The sequence below is a fragment of the Parasteatoda tepidariorum genome, chromosome 10, assembly GCF_043381705.1.
Source record: "Parasteatoda tepidariorum isolate YZ-2023 chromosome 10, CAS_Ptep_4.0, whole genome shotgun sequence".
NCBI classification, from domain to species: Eukaryota; Metazoa; Arthropoda; class Arachnida; order Araneae; family Theridiidae; genus Parasteatoda; species Parasteatoda tepidariorum.
The window spans coordinates 57,530,888-57,545,450 of NC_092213.1; the positions used below are offsets into that span (position 1 = coordinate 57,530,888).

Sequence of the window (14,563 nt, forward strand, 5' to 3'; positions counted from 1 at the left end):
TCTGGATCCTCCAGCTCAAAATAATTACCCTCTTTTAAAACTTTGATAGGATTTTTAACAACCGTATATTGTATACTATGTAATTAAATAAATAAATGTTACAATAATTCAGTACATTTTTTTTTATTTGAATCTGGCCCGCCTACAGATTCTAAATTTAATATATGGCCCTCTGCAAAATTGAGTTTGACACCTCTGTTCTATATTTCATTGGCAATAAACCCTTGGTGATAAATCGCGCCAAGCTAGTTTACCGGCTCTTTGAGTCTAGGATGGGGGCAGACTTCTGGTTCTGTTTTAGAGGGGGTAGAGGTAAAAGTGGTTGCGTTTCACAGCTTAGAGTCCCCCATCCCTCGTTGCAAAGAACATCGTCACGTGATTCCTGGACGACTTTTCCTCCAGTAAACCCTATCCCCAGTCTTTTACTATGGAGGTGGATTGATGAGCTGCGTTTTGAACTATAAAATTTTTAAAAAATGGTAGTATACTGCTGTGGATACGGGTGTGACGAAAAATTCTTTAAAGGGGGACATTTTACATTTCACAAATAAGATTTTTATATTCACTTATAAACATTTATTTGCACTTTTTATGTTAGCACGTCAGGTTATGAAATGAATTTAATTGGTTTTTAACAAGCAAAATAGCTATTATTTTCTTATATTTTTATTTAAATTAATAGATTATAATGTATTTTACATTTATAGGCATTTTCATTACAATTAACTTCCATATTGATATAAATATTCTGATATTTTTACTCCTTTTTTGATGAGCACGCGCATCGGATTTGGCGCATTTTTTTCACGCCAATGTTTACAAACAAATCGCATTTTATTTTCGCTCTGTAACTTATAATGATGAGTTAAAATAATGTTTTTTTAATTATTTCAAGCGAATTTAATTATATATTTTAGTTGTACAGACTTAAAAAGATATGAAAGTACATTTCATGTAAAAAAAAATTTTTGGATAAAAAATACAATTATTTTTTAAAAACTGCGTTTTTAAATAAAATTTATAAGTCGAAGAACACTTTTTTTATTATATTGGAAAAATTGTTTGGATATTCATATTTATGTAGAGAGTTTTATATTTATTACTGTACATTTATTATTCAGAAAAATATTAACTAGGTTATTATAGGTTATATTATTAATAATAGGCCCTATTATTAAATAATTGTTTATAGGATTGTCAAACGAATAGCTATTTATTATTATTATTATTATTATTATATGTATTTTATTTTGATTTCTAGAAATAAAAAGTAAATAGTTCTTTTTTTTTAGCATTAATTAATTTTTTTAAATAAAATGTTAGTTAAGACGAGAACTATCAATATTTCAAACAACAGGTAGATAATATGTTCTTATATGGAGTTTCGTAATACTTTTTTTTAAATAAAATAAAGTGATAAATAACAAAACAAAAATTTGCTATTTTAATTTAAATTCTTTTATTATGTTATGTTAACTCACTAAAATTTTAATTATATGCATTGGTTGAAATAAATTATTATCGCATGACAGGCAAACTAGAATTCCTAAATTGTGCAGCATGTAAAAATATTAATATTTATTTTAAAAATAAAACAAAATATTTTATTTTTATCAGAAAAATTAGGACTAACACTAAAACCATAAAAAAGTTATGTAAAAGATGAATTGCATACCAGTGTATGTATATATACAGGTGGTACAGTGCCGTAGCGAGCTTAACTCGCGCCCGGGGCACAATACCTTTTTAGCGCCCCCCCCTCCATCNAAAAGGCTTTCATTGTAAAGTATGTATAAATGTTAGGGAAATATGTTTTAAAAATTTAACTAAATATTTTTATAATAAAAATTAAGAAAAAATAAAAGATAAGTAAAGTATTAACAATTCTTAAAGCAAAGCATTCCCACAATATCCCGTTGAGTGCCTGAAAGTCATGAAGGTTAAGCTAGCACAATTTAATGATCAACAGTCATAATAGTGACAATGTGGTTAGCATTGCGTATCGTCCGCCTTTACTTCATGGACAAGCTGACCCATCGATCTGAACCTGAATTAATAATTCTTCGTTATACTAATAGAAGACACACATTTTCTTTTAAATTACTTTGTTTTTTAGTAACAATTTACATAATTATTTAATTCAAATATAAAATTGCTAATTTTTTATTCACACATATTCTGCATTTTAAAAATCAGATACTAAATGTGGAGAGTATTATGAGACTTTTTCAAATCATTTCAGTTAATTGTTTCAACTTTAATTTAATTTTAAAAAACATTTTACGTATTTTTCAGCACGTTTCTTTTTTTTTTTTATTTGTCTAATAATAATTTTAAAACCACCCAGTATTAATGGACGTAGATTTCCTAAAGATGAGATAAAACAAAAAGTATGGGAAGTAAATGTCCACAGAGAAGAACTCACAGCATCCAATAATAGTGTGTTATGCTCTAAGCATTTTACTGCGGATTAATTGGATAGACAAAGATTCTTATCTCTTATGAGCTTCTGACAAAAATAATTAATACATATAATTATTTGCAATTGTTTCTTTATATTTGACATACTTTCAAACGTATCTTCGATTCAAAAAATCATTATTTTTATTTCATTGTTTGGTAAAATCATGCTTAACTAATACGTTATTAGCTTTTTATGATTAAGCAATTAAACGCAAATAATTAAATGTAGCGCACATATTATAATGTATTTTTATTAGAAAACTTATTTTTTACAATCACGAATAAAATTGGGAAAGCATTCAAAATAAAATAAAAAAAGAGAGAAAAATCCCTAGGTACTCTTAAAAATATTCCTGTACGATGCGCACGCCAGCTATGAAATTTTCGCCAAAAAGGTAACCCCCATCTTTGAACAAGTTTTCCGAGCGCAAAACGTAATATCTCCTCTAAGTTTCACAGTGTATGCGATTTTGACCTTGACGCGACGTCTTTCTTTCAGCTCTTTCTGTAAGGTAACTTTATCACCGGGTGAATCAGATTTTATTATTGTCTTAAAAAAGTACTATTACTCTTCATTTGAGCTTTCGCTATTTACGTGTCAATTTCTTCGTAAGTTGTTTCGTTGAAATATTGGTGTCAAAAAATTTCATGCCAATATGGCTAAGAATGAATACGAAGGTGAATGGATAATATCTACACCTGCTAATCCCAATGAATTCAAGATTATTGTAACACCATCTTTTGTGCCGTTCTCTGGTAAAAATCTAGAATTTCAGTTCGAAGCATCGTATCAATCGTATCATAGCTACAAGGATTGCTATGATCGCTACGATGATGGCTATGATCGCTACGAGGATTGCTACGATCGCTACGATGATGGCTATGATCGCTACGAGGATTGCTACGATCGCTACGAGGATTGCTACGACGAGGACCGCTATGTATTGAAACTGAAACTCGTAAAACTCTCTAATGTTGGAATCTCACCAACATTGGAAGTGTTGATTAGCGTGAACTATTCCGATGGATCTATTTTTAAAGAATATCCATGCAAGGTTTTAACTAGTGAAATGAATAACGTTACTTTTAGAAATGTAACTGGATATATTTTTGTAAATGGACACTATAACAAAATGAGTAATAAAACTTTAACTATAAAATGCAAAATGAGAATGCAAAATGAATCAAGATCAGAGAAATGCAAAATGAATCAAGATCAAACATCACATACAACAGGTAATGAAAGGAAATCGTGCAAATGTGTTGATGTTATAAGAAATCTGAAGTCAATCTACGAACAAAGTGTGTTCAGTGATTTTGTTTTCAAAGTAGGTGATAAATCCTTTCCAGTTCACAAAAACATCCTTTCTGCTCATTCTCCTGTTTTTATGAAAATGATGACCCACGATTTCATGGAATCCAAGACCAACAGCGTTACCATTACGGATGCAGCACCTGAAGTCTTTGAATTGTTTCTCAGATCTTTGTATGCTGGAGAGCTTGAAAACAAGTCTTGGGATTCTCTGAAAGAACTTTATTACTTAGTTGATAAATATGATGTTGGATTTCTAAAGGTTGAGTGTACTGATGCAGTAATTTCTCTCCTATCTGTGGACTTAGTGTGTGAAATACTCAAACTGGCATACAGCTTTTCCAATTCTGACTTAAAAACTGCTGCGATAAATTTTGCGGTTAATCACATCAAAAAAATTGTTCTTAGAGAAGATTGGAAAGAACTCGTTAAGACTCATCCGATAATTGGGTATGATGTCACTGTTAATTTTATTCCGAAATAAAAATTTAATAACTCTTTTTAATACAACTAAATTGTGATTGTGCGTGAAAGTATGATTTTTTTAATGAATACATTAGATTATTGTAATTATTATTTTCTATATTGATCTTTTAAAAACTTTAGTTATAAAATTACAGTAAAATTCTTTATTCATTTAAAATCCATTAAGTTTAAAATCTGAAACTTTGCTTTGAATTACACAAAATTTCTTATTTCGAGAAAAGATTTAACTGAAGTGCTTCCTCCTATTATGGAATATGAAGTGGTTATTAATTTTTCTTTCGAAATGCATCAATTATTTCTTTTTATATAATAAGTTAAAGGTCTTTTTGTATGGTGATTAATTTGAAAACTTAAATCATCATTACGAAATTTCAAAAAATGAATGATAATTTTGTATGCTTTGTGGTCTAATAATTTTTTTCTTAATTTGATTGCTACGTTAAAAGAAATTACTTTAAAATTGTATATTCAATATTCTTATGTTTGAATTTCTTTATTAAAATTTTTCTGAAATATTTATGAAATTTCGATTGATTTGTAAATACAATGTTCGAAACTTTAAATTTGTGTTCTTTTTAAAACTAATTATTTTTCGTTTTCAATAAATTAGAAATTTCAATTAAAAAAATTTTGAAGAAAATGGTTTGAAAATTTTATTTTATGAAAGTTTTTTTTTAAATGTTTGTTAGGCTAGTTCAGTTTTTTCTAACTGTGCTTTACAATTATAATTCAAGGAATATCTACATTGATGTTTTAAAAACTATAATTTTGAAAATACAGTTAAATTCTTTATTTATCTTAAATTTAAGATCATTTTAGTTTAAAACCTGAAACTTTGCTTTAAATCACGTAAAATCTCTTATTTTGAGAGAAGATTAAAAAGATTTAACTGAAGTGCTTCCTATTATGGGATATGAAGTGGTTATTAATTTATTTATTTTTTCGAAATGCATCAGTTATTTCTTTTTATATAATAGGTTAACGGTCCTTTTGTATAGTGATTAACTTAAATTATCATTACGAAATACCTTTAGAAATTTCAAATAATGAAGGATTTTTTTGTATGCTATATGTGGTCCAAGAATCTTAATTTTATTGCTTTGTTAAAAGAAATCACTTTAAAATTGTATATTCAATATTCTTATGTTTGAATTTCCTTATTAAAATTTTCCTGAAATATTTATGAAATTTCGATTGATTTGTAAATACAATGTTCGAAACTTTAATTTTGTGTTCTTTTTAAAACTAATTATTTTATGTTGACAATAAGTTAAAAATTTCAATTAAAAAATTGTTGAAAAAAATGGTTTGAAAATTTTATTTTGTGAAAGGTTTTTTTATATGTTTATTAGGTTAGTTCAGTTTTTTCTAACTGTGCTTTACAATTATAATTCAAGGAATATCTGCATTGATGTTTTAAAAACTATAATTTTGAAAATACAGTTAAATTCTTTATTTATCTTAAATTTAAGATCATTTTAGTTTAAAACCTGAAACTTTGCTTTAAATCACGTAAAATCTCTTATTTTGAGAGAAGATTAAAAAGATTTAACTGATGTACATCCTATTATGAAGTGGTTATTAATTTTTTTTCGAAATGCATAAATAATTTTTTTATATAATAGGTTAATTGTCTTTTTGTATAGTGATTAACTTAAATTATCATTACGAAATACCTTTAGAAATTTCAAAAACTGAATGATTATTTTGTATGCTATATGTGATCCAAGAATTTTTTTCTTAATTTTATTGCTTTGTTAAAAGAAATCACTTTAAAATTGTATATTCAATATTCTTAGGTTGAATTTTTTTATTAAAATTTTCCTTAAATATTTATGAAACTTTGATTGATTTGTAAATGTACAATGTTCAGAGCTTTAATTTTGTGTGCTTTTTAAAACTAATTATTTTACTCTGACAATTACAATTAAATTCTTTATCTTAATTTTAAGATCACTTAAGTTTAAAATCTGAAACTTTGTTGTGAATCACATAAAATCTCATATTTCGAGAGAAGATTAAAGTGATTTAACTGAAGTGCTTCCTATTATAGGATATGAAGTGGTTATTAATTTTTTTACGAAATGCATCAATTATTTTTTTATATAATAATTTAAAAGATCTTTTTGTCTATCGATCCTGTGAGTATAGTGATAAACTGAAAAACTATTTGATATTATTATTGCACAATATTTTAAGAAATTTCTAAAAAGGAAAGCTAATTTTGTATGATAAATATGGTCCAATAATTTTTTTATTGTTTTGTTAAAGGAAATTGTATATTCATTAATCCTATGTTTAGTGTTTGATCTTTTGTAATAAAATTTGGTAAAAAAGTATATAAAAATGGAGTTTTTCTTGAAAATATATATTCGAATGATTTGTGAACACAATTTTCGAAGTGTTAATTTGTGTGCTTCTTAAAACTAATTCTTTCAAAATGAAAATTATAAATGAAAAATTTTAAAGAAATTTTTTTTTGTTGACAATAATGCTTTTAAAACTTTAACACTAGAAAGACGGAAAATTAGTATATACCTATATTGCCGAAAAGCAGTCAAAATGACTAGATTGTGAATGTGTCAATAAATTTCTTTAAAATTAATTTTTAACATTTTTTATATTATTTACAGTTTATTAGTAAATATTAACAATTTATTAGTAAATATTAACAATAAAAAATTTATATGTTGTACAAAAAGTCACAAAATACTAAGAAATTGTGTCATTCATTATATACATCATTGTTTTTCTAATTGAAATTAAAAGCAGTCAAAATGACTTCCTTAGGCAATCTAGTGTTAAGAAAGGCTTTCTGAAATGATTACAAATGTTTTTTTTTCTTTACTGTGCTTTACAATTTCATTTAGTTCAAGAAATAAAATAAAGTACTTATTTTTTATACGCTTCATAAAAAATTTATTAGTTATTTGTAATTCTACCAGTAATATTTCAGGAATGATATGAAATTGTCGTAAATCATAAATATTGCTTATTACTATTGTTAAATATATATTTCAGCAATTATGGAGAATAAACAACTATGTATAAGACTATAAATTAAGGGAATTAACAAAGGAAGGCGAGCGTTTCGTGGTATAAAATCGAGATTTGAGTGTATTATTTTAATTATGTAACAGTCGTTGAACAGCCAACACATTTTTAAGTTAACAGCTAACAATGTTCAAATCCATATCCTTGTAATTTTGAACCCAGCCCAGAAAACAAGGGAACTCCTGCATCAAGTATTGAAAGAAATTTTACCTTTGTGGAACCCGCATTCATGTTTACATGGAGAGTGAAACTCCCCACGGTTAGCCAGACGGCACGTGGACTCTAATCCATGATTCGTCTACCATTGAGGATATTTTAAGTTAGCACTGTGCTCGGTGCGAGCCAGGTGCGGTGTTTGTATCGACAACCACAGCTGGAACTCTAACCACGTTCACTTTATTGGGAGGAAAACTCTCTCTCCCTCTAATTTGAACAATACCTTTTTTTAGGGCCGGGATAGCCTGGTCGGTAGGGTGCTGGGCCCATGTTCAAGAGGTCGTGGGTTCGATCCTCGCCGGCCGAAGACTCCCCGTGAATTAAATGGTGACTGATGCACGTTAAATCTGTCTAGTCTCAAAGTCCTCTATGTTCCCATAACAAATCAATAAATCTGGGGGTACTGATCTAGGAGTTTCCTTGTCTTCTGGATTGGTTCAAAATTACAAGGCTACGGAGTTGGACATTAGTAGTTCAACGACGGTTATAAAATAAAATACCTTTTTCTGTTTTTAGTCTAAAAAAATTTTTTTTTCTTAAACTTATATGTATATTAATTTCAATTTTATGACACTTACTGGTTGAAAAATGTTCTATATTGACACAGGATGCTCTGTAACTATCATCCCTAATATAAATTTTGAATTTTTGTCATTAATGAAGTAAGTGTAAGGAATGGGAAATTAATATTTAAACTAGAAAAAAACAAAAATATTATAGAAATCTAACGAATCACTAATGAGGAAAGTGGGCCTGAAATATCGGAACCTGATGGTTTGCAGAGAAAAAAAACGTGTTGACTGGTGATTGTAAAAAACAGTCTCTTAATTTCCTNTTACTTTCAATTTTGTGACACTTCCTGGTTGAAAAATGTTTTATATTGACACAGGATGTTCTGTAACTACCATCCCTAATATAAATTTTGAATTTTCGGCATAAATGAAGTAAGTGTAAGGAATGGGAAATTAATATTTAAACTAGAAAAAAACAAAAATATTATAGAAATCTAACGAATCACTAATGAGGAAAGTGGGCCTGAAATATCGGAACCTGATGGTTTGCAGAGAAAAAAAACGTGTTGACTGGTGATTGTAAAAAACAGTCTCTTAATTTCTTTAGGAAATTAAACTTGTTATAATGTTTATCAGTCTTCCTCAATAGTGATTTGGCAAGTTTTCGTTTCTTCAACGGTTTCATATTATTTTGAGAACCTAAATTTGCACTCACTTTTTTATTCCATTTAACAAGGATACCTTAACAGTTGAAAAATAAGTAACAAAATGGGAAAAAGGAAATATGATACAGGATTTAAAAAATAAATTTTTATTGGAGATGTATTTGACAATCTGCTTTTTTTAATCTCGATTTTCTTACTAATTGGGTGCTCATCAAAGAATTTTAAATTTGCACATCTCATACCTATAGAGCAAAATCATTTTACATAACATACCACGACACAAAGAAATCAGTTTGCACATAAAAAAAATATTATTTTAAATGATTATAAAGTGCATAATTAAGTTAATTAAAGCAATTTTAATAAAGAGATTCAATCAATTTTAAATTTCTACAATTTTTTCTTCAGAGCTGTTTTTTTTTTTTTAATTTTTTTTACCCTTTGTTTAATAAACATTTTAGTTTTAGAATAGAAAAAAAGAATAAGAAATTACACTAATTATAACACTGATATAGTTTTTAAGAAAACTACTTAATGCATAAAATGTAGTTTTATATTAAATGATAATAAATTTTCAAAGTTACTTAACTGTTTTGAACTATAAAAAAAACTGTGTTGAAATCATACATTTTTTTGTTCCAAAAAGAATACAATAAACAGGCTTTCAAAACATTGAAGATGACAATTTCAATTATTTCTTTAACACTCTAAACCTTTCGCAAGTGGTATGCTAAAATCTAATTCATTACTAAGATATAAGTGTGAATTTGTGCGAAATATGTGAGATCTGCAAGGTTTTATTTTTTTGCTCGTCACTATTTTCACGAAATANTAATCGTAATCTCAGAATTGGATCATCTGTATTCATTACTAAGATATAAGTGTGAATTTGTGCGAAATATGTGAGATCTGCAAGGTTTTATTTTATAATTATTATTTGTTGTCGTTAATCTGATAATTATAGACTTTCATCAGTATAATCCAGAGCCGAAAAGTGAGATTTCTGCGACTCGTCTCTCTTTATGAAGCCTAAGTTAAAGAAAAGACTCGAGACAAGATTACGATGTTTGTTTGAAACTACCAAATTGTCAACTAGTACGGTCACAGGAAAGAATTTTAAAGTAGTAGTTTAATAACACTTAATATGAAATTTCAGTTATAACGGTGCTAGCCACATTTAAAATTTTTGCTCGTCACTATTTTCACGAAATATGCTGGCAGGCCTGTGTATGGGTCAGGGAATTATTGGCCTTGCATCAGAAAGGTTCCGGGTTCGAATCCCGGTTAAGGCATGGATGTTCTTTCATTCTCTGTGGGAGCTTACTGTGGAAGCAATGTTGGCCCACCTACTATGCCCCTGAAAGACTGGTCAACAAATCTGCCCTTCAGATGCCTGTAAGACTTCGGTCATTTTCAAGGTGGGCATTGGTAAAAAAAAAATTTTCACAAAATATGTGAGCAATTTTTAAAAATTCTAACAGATGAAGTATGAAGAATTTTTTAGCGTCTAAAAACACAAACGGGTGTTAAAAAAAATTGAAACTTATCTATTCTCGAAAAAAAATATAATTAATATATATAATATAATATTTATTAAAAATAAGGTTTCAATCATTCCAGTTTCATCCAAAGTCATTAAAATTAAATAAAAATATATCGGAAATGTTCTCACACTTACATCACTTCATGTTTGCAAACCACTGCTTTTAGGCACTAAAATACCATTTGCGAGGTCGAAATGTATTAGGGGGAGGGGTTTACTTATAGAAATTCTAAGCGAATTATTTATTCTAGTGAATTTCGAGACCAGCGGTCACGAAGTTACGAATCAGAATTTGCATGAGAAAAATATGGATTGTAGTTTGATCTGGAACAAAACATTTTTATCAAACTAAACTTGCTCGCTAACCTTAATTTTCAGGTCGCCAATGGCGAATGGAAATTTGCTCTAGGATATCAAGAAACTTTTAAAAAATTAAACTATTTTGCATAATTTAAAGGTACATACATATGATAAATCAATTCATTTGTTGTGGTTGGTATCTAGTATAATTTAACTATACTGTAGTTTAACTACTCTAGTCTAGTATTAATTTATACACTAAAATACAGTGAGTTTTTTTTTTCATTTTTGATTGTAAAAATATTTTAAAGAACTCACTTTCAAAAAAGCAAAGCGATGAGGCATAAAATTTTGTCACATTCACCATATTCATCTGATCTTTACATCACAAATGGAACACTAGTTTTCACAATGCAAACTAATGAGTTCTATAATAACGATCTTAAATATAACTTTTTGTAATATAATAAACATAGCTAATAAAATTGAAATTTCCATCTTGATTGTTTTAAATGACAATTAAAACCTTTGCGAAACGTAATATTAAATTCAATGCATTGCTATGACGATTCACATTTTATTTATTTATTTTTTACTTTTTGGAAAATGAAATCGCCATTACATCATATCCTATCATTGGATATTTCAAAAGAAGCGCTTTCCATCTGGCTGTTTTTAATAGCTCATTAACATGATTAGCTGCAAAAGCAATTGCTTTTTGTTTCAAATTAGCATCATCACAATCGTAAGCTAACTTTAATATGTCACAAACGGATCCCAAGTTCAGTGATGATGCAAGAATAAGAGCACAATCTCGTTTCAAAGTTCCTATTTCATATTTGTGAGCCAAATCGTATAAAGTGTTAATAGAAAACTTGTCTTCGATTTCACCAGAATACAAATAATTTAAAAAACACCGGATGTTTGTATTCGAAAAAGAAGAATCCTTAATCACAATTTTACCATATGTGTAAGGATCATTTCCAGATATCTTTTGCCAAAAAACTGGAGCACGAGCGCGAAGAACAGCTTTGTGTACAGGGAATGATTCATTAGCAACTTGTAGTTCAACATCGCCTAGAATACTAGGCTTGTCTTCTGAATTATCATCAGAATACCAATCTTCTTTTCTACAAGCTATAGGACGGATGAAAGAAAACTCAAAGAACTTCATGTGGCAAATAATTATGTAACTGTAGTGTCCATAAAAGTTTGATGGACGCTGATCTTTTTCATAAAAAGTGAATCTGTTAAGTTCAGAAATATTAATTGCAGGAGCTGATGGATAATACTTGAGGCAGTTGCCAGAGAAATCACTTACTCTTAAATCGCTTTTCATCTTAAGTGATGGGTTGTTTACAGTACCAGGAATTTTAACCAATGTGATTTCCATATTTTTCCGAGATTCAAAACGTAATTCTAGATGAAATTTGATGTCACTACTTGGTATCGGTGAAAATGCGTTAGTTTTTTCTAACGCATCTTTCGAATAAATAATATTTTCTATTTTCCATTCAGCGAAATACTCAAAAATATTTTCATTTACCACAGGTGTAATTTTTGTCGACATGACTTGCAAACACTAGGTAAGTTTTTGTACGATTTTACCAATTCAGATGTATGGCAGAGGAACGCCCATCTACTTTAACGCTTCCAGGTAAAATAAACATGTAACTGTAATGTGAATTAAGTAGAGGTTTTTATCAGTGAGTTACGTTGTTATCTGGTTTCTAGATATAGACCGGCCTGTCGATAAATTGCAAAGAATCAAGACTTTGGAATGAAATCATGTGCTTTCTTTACGTGTCATTTTCAGATTTGTGGATTGGAAATTCATAAAAGTTATATATTCGCAATTTTTATCCCTACAATTTTACAAGAAAATTTTATCTTTTAAGTTATTAATGCTGTTTAGATTGTGATCAAATCTTTTACAAATTGTATAAATATAAATTTGTAAAGGTTATAAATTAAAGAAATTAATATATATTTTTTAATAATAACAAATTTTTTTTAAAGAAATTTAATGTTGAATTATTTATTTAAATGTGTATGATTGTTTTTATTCTTAATACTTTGACGTAAAATTTTTATTAAACATAATTTTCATTATCTTAGGTCAAAATAAGTAAAAAAATATTGTATTTAGTATTGTAACAATTTATGATTATGAAAAACAGCGTAGAAAAAAATACCGACTCAATTCCAATAAATTTTAATTTAGTACTTATTCAGATCTGAAAAAAAGCAGTTGTTCATCAATGAAATTTCTACAATTTAAAAAATCAGTCATTGTTAAATTTCAGAATATGAATGAAAAAAAAATTTATTTTTTTCAAACTATTTTTTTGGGTTTTATATTTTAGTACAAATAAAATTCCGATAAGTAACTATTAGACTATTTTTATAACTAAATAATACTAAAATATTTTTTTGCTTGTAATTATAGTGTCAGAAAAAAAATATAGAGGAGAGTTGCCTAAATCGTACCATTTCCCCCATTTTAATTTTTATCACTGATAATTACGTTAGAAATATTTTAATAATAAAATGTATAATTATTGAACTACTTATATTATTTTTTGGTAGCAATATTTAAGCAATAAGTAGTGAAAATTAATTATTTTTACAAGTTCTTCAAATTTAGAAAACCAGTTGCACAATTCTTACTATCAGTTCCCTAAATCGTACCGATCTAGAAAAATTTTGGGCTAAAATTACTAAAAAAATAGACAATAACAAGTGTTTAATTGTTGTTGTAGTTTCTTTATGTCAAGCTAGAGTTGCACGGCGGACTATCGGCGTCGATCTGAGAAACATCCCTGAGGATGATCCGAAGATATGCCATCAAAATTTTGATAGTCTGCAGAGGTGAAGTCCCCCTCCCCCCACGCGAAGTCGAGTACTTTACGGTAGAACAGTTTAACGAAGACCAATACCGCCTACCCTCGGTCCCTACGCAGACTGATTCAAGTGGTCACCTACCCATACGCTGACCGCAGCAAGTGATGCTCGACTACGGTGATCTGCTGGGAATCCTGTCTTAACCATCAGTCCAGTGCGGGACACAAATGCTTAATATTATAATGTAAAATACAGAACTATATTTTTAAAACTGTCACGAGTTCAGTAAATGATACTACAAGTCAAAAAAAGGTGCCATAAAACATGACATTTTGTTACTAGAAATCTCAAGTATGACTTTTGCTCAAAGATAAAAGAATAATTAATTATAAAAACAATTATTACTTATAAAACATATCATCAGGTTCAATATTTGATATGTATATGGTTTAGTTATGTTTTAGGTACAACACACAAACTTTTTTTTTTTCTTTTAATCTGCTTCATGAATCCAAGTTCCATACGACAAACATTGCACCAAATCTATTACTAAATGAGCCACTCACACACAAAGCTAACCTTTCGTCAAGATTAACTTCAATGATCACGTCATCCCTGTTAAGTAAATCTTTGGTTTAATATAAAGCTAAATTGTTTCGATTCTCCTTGCTTATTAGTATTTTAGTTTGCTGTTTTTGATTTTATGAACTGAATTTGAGTGTTTTCGATTTAACTTCTCAAATTTTACATTCATTCCTCTAGCTCAGGGGTTTCCAACTTACATGAGGCCGGGGGCCACATTTAAGAACACAAATCAAATGGCGGGCCGCAACTTAATCAAAATTTTATGTAGGACTCCTTTATGTTTGAAGAAACATTAAATATAACTGTCAGATTTTTACCAAGTTGTACAAAACAAAAGTATTGAATAACAAATTAAAATAAGAAATAGATTTTTAAAAATATTTAATTGTTATTAATAATATTTCTAAAAATATTAAATAAATAATGAAAATTCGGACTACATTAACTTTAATCCGCACCTATGTATTAAGCAATTAATGTGCAACAGATATCAAATTGTTAAGATATAAAACTTTAAAAATGTTGGTATTAAAACTTACATAGTAGCACAGAAAATATTCAATGAAAAAATTGAGGTTTGTCT

At 28.2% G+C, this 14,563-nt stretch overlaps 1 protein-coding gene across 1 annotated transcript in view; it reads left to right on the forward strand.

Moving 5' to 3' along the window:
- LOC107442710 (uncharacterized) overlaps positions 1 to 14,563 on the forward strand; it is a 59,916-nt gene that overhangs the window by 19,446 nt on the left and 25,907 nt on the right. The window lies entirely within an intron of this gene.